Here is a 3,360-nt window from a genome sequence, read left to right as displayed (position 1 = left end):
AATCTCAGCTCACTGCAGCCTCTGCCTCTTGGTTCAAGCAGTTCTCCTGTCTTAACCTCCTGAGTAGCTGGGATTACAGGCACATGCCATGACACCTGGCTAATTTTTGTATTTTTAGCTGGGATTACAGGCACATGCCATGACACCTGGCTAATTTTTGTATTTTTAGTATAGACGGGGTTTCTCCCTGTTGACCAGGCTGGTCTTGAACTCCTAATCTCAGGTGATCTGCCTGCCTCAGCCTCCCAAAGTGCTGGGATGACAGGTGTGAGCCACCATGCCTGGCCAAGAATATTTTTAGATTTAGACAGAAACTGAGATGAGGTACGTGGGTACCTCATTTTATGCCTATTGTTAACATCTTCTATTAATATGGTACCTTTGTTATAATTAATGAACAAATATTGATACATTATTATTATCTAAAGTTCATAGTTTATTCAAATTTCCTTAGATTTTACCTATTTTGTCTTTTCTTTTCCAGGATTCCACCCGGGGAACCACATTAGTTGCCAGGTCTCCTCAGGCTCCTTTTGGTTGTGGCAGTTTCTTAGACTTTACTTGTTTTTGGTGAGCTTGACAATTTAGAGGACAACTGGTTAATTTTTTTTCTTTGAGACAGAGTCTTGCTCTGTTGCCCAGGCTGGAGTGCAGTGGCACAATCTCGGCTCACTGCAGCCTCCGCCTGCCGGGCCCAAGCGATCCTCCCACCTCAGCCTCCCAAGTAGCTGGTACCACAGGCAGCACCACACTTGGTTAAGTTTTGTATTTTTAGTAGAGATGGGGTTTCACTGTGTTAGCCAGGGTGGTCTCAAACTCCCAGGCTCAAGCGCTCCGCCCACCTCGGCCTCCCAAAGTGCTGGGATGACAGGCGTGGGCCACCCAGTCTGGCCTGGTTAAGTATTTGTTAGGATGACCCACTATTGGAACTTGTCTGATGTTTTTCTCATGATGAGACTGGACTTGGCCGGGCGCGGTGGCTCACGCCTGTCATCCCAGCACTTTGGGAGGCCGAGGTGGGCGGATCATGAGGTCAGGAGATCGAGACCATCCTGGCTAACACGGTAAAACCCCTGTCTCTACTGAAAAAAAAACCCAAAAACTTAGCCAGGCGTGGTGGCAGGTGCCTATAGTCCCAGCTACTCGGGAGGCTGAGGCAGGAGAATGGCGTGAACCTGGGAAGCAGAGGTTGCAGTGAGCCAAGATCGCACCACTGCACTCCAGCCTGGGCGACAGAGCGAGACTCCGTCTCAAAAAAAAAAAGAAGACCGGAGTTGTGAGCTGTTGGGAGGAAGAGTACAGATGTAGAGTGCCGTTCTCATGACTTCCTGGCAGGGGTAGATTCCATCCCCACGGTGCCCGTCAATGGTGGCCTTTGTCGCCCGGCCGAGCTGCTGTTTGCCGGGTGTCTCCACTGCGGGCTATTCTTGCCCCCTTTTCATCCCTTCACTGGCACAGAAAATGCCTCCCCTCTTTGGGGTACAGTCTCCACGTAAATATTTTGGAATTCCGCATTGGAGATTTGTTTTCTCTATCCCCCTTATTAGTTTATTTCAGTTATTTATTACACCAACCTGGGCTCATGGATATTTGAGACTTTGGGTTATAGTCCATGTATTTATTTGATTGCTCAAATTGTTCCAACTTTGACCATTAGGAACGTTTTAGTCGACTCCTGTGCTCTTCTGACACACCCCGTCTGTGTGTGTGTGTGTGTGTGTATGTGTTTATGTGTGTGTGTCTGTGTATAAGTGTGCAAGTGCATGTGTGTGTCTAAGTGTGTACGTGTATGTGTGTGTGTGTATGGATGTGTGGGTATGAGTATCTGTGTGTGTGTGTCTGCATGTGTGTATGGATGTGTTGACGTGTATGTATGTGTGGGTATGTGTATGTGTGTGTGTCTGTACGTGTATGTGTGTATGTGTATGGATGTGTTGTGTGTATGTGTATGTATGTATCTGTATGTGTATCTCTGTGTGCGTATGGTTGTGTTGAAATGTGTGTATGTATGTGTAGGTATGTGTATCTGTGTGTGCATGTGTGTGTATGTGTATGTGTGTGTGTGTGTGCATTGATGTGTTGATTGTGTATGTATATGTGGGTATTTGTATCTGTGTATGTGTGTATGTGTATGTGTATGGATGTGTTGTGTGTATGTGTATGTATGTGTGGGTATGTGTATCTGTGTGTATGGTTGTGTTGCTGTGTGTATGTATGTGTGGATATGTGTATCTGTGTGTGTGCACCTGTGTGTGTGTTTCTGTTGGAGTGTGTATGTGTGTGTGTATAGATGTGTTGATGTGAGTATGTGTGGGTATATGTATCTGAGTGTGTGTATGTGTGTGTCTGTATGAGTGTGTATGTGTGTGTCTGTGTGTATGGATGTGTTGTGTATATGTGTATGTATGTGTGGGTATGTGTATCTGTGTGTTTACGTGTGTGTGTGGATGTGTTGATGTGTGTATGTGTATGTGTGGGTATGTGTATCTGTGTGTGCGTGTGTGTGTGTGTAACATTTCCTTACTTTCTGGCACTATGAGATGCTCTTTGTTAATTTTGGGTATCTTCTGCTGCAGTCCTGGAATCGGCTATTTCTCCAAGGAGCCCTGGTTTCTTTTCTTGGAGGATGGCATCAGAAACCAAGATCTTGGTGTTGAATGTGCTTCCTGCTACTTGGGGCATCATTTCTTTTAAGCCCTCATAGCTACAGAGCAAAGAAATTTTGTGTCTCCAAATGTATCTATGTTTCTATGTGCACCGTTCTATGTCTGTGTCTGGGAAGACACGAGTCCATGCCAATGTCTCCAACTCTGATTCATTTCCACATGGCTCATTCTAGCCTTCTTTTCCTGCCGTCTGTAAGTTCCCATTCTAATAGTGAGAAACCTCACTCCCACCATCTGCCATCTATGTACTTAATTGCTAAATCCAGGATCCATGCATAGCTGTATCAGAATTGTTAGCCTTCACGCAGCACTTCGGGAGACCGAGGTGGAAGGATTGCTTGAGAGAGAAGCTTGAGACCACCCTGGCCAACACAGAGAGATCCCGTCTCTATTTTACAAAATAGAATTGTGAAATTCCTGTGGGAGATGACATCACCAACGAGACACCATGCTTCTGTGCAGCTCCTTTTGCCTTCAGTCTTGGAGGCTCCACTCGTTCCCAAGGTCACTTAGGTCAGCGTCTTTCCCCAGCCCTTCAGTACGACGTGTCCTACAAGGGAATCCTTAACTCTCTTGTCACACTCCACATTCCTTCTTGGGGTTTCATGGCCTCCTAAGTGATTTCTTTTTTTTTCTTTTTTTTTTTTTGAGATGGAGTCTTGCTCTGTTACCCAGGCTGGAGTGCAGTGGCTCG

This window comes from Colobus angolensis, unplaced genomic scaffold, assembly GCF_000951035.1.
Source record: "Colobus angolensis palliatus isolate OR3802 unplaced genomic scaffold, Cang.pa_1.0 Scaffold44, whole genome shotgun sequence".
NCBI classification, from domain to species: Eukaryota; Metazoa; Chordata; class Mammalia; order Primates; family Cercopithecidae; genus Colobus; species Colobus angolensis.
Note: the sequence above shows the minus strand (reverse complement) of the source record.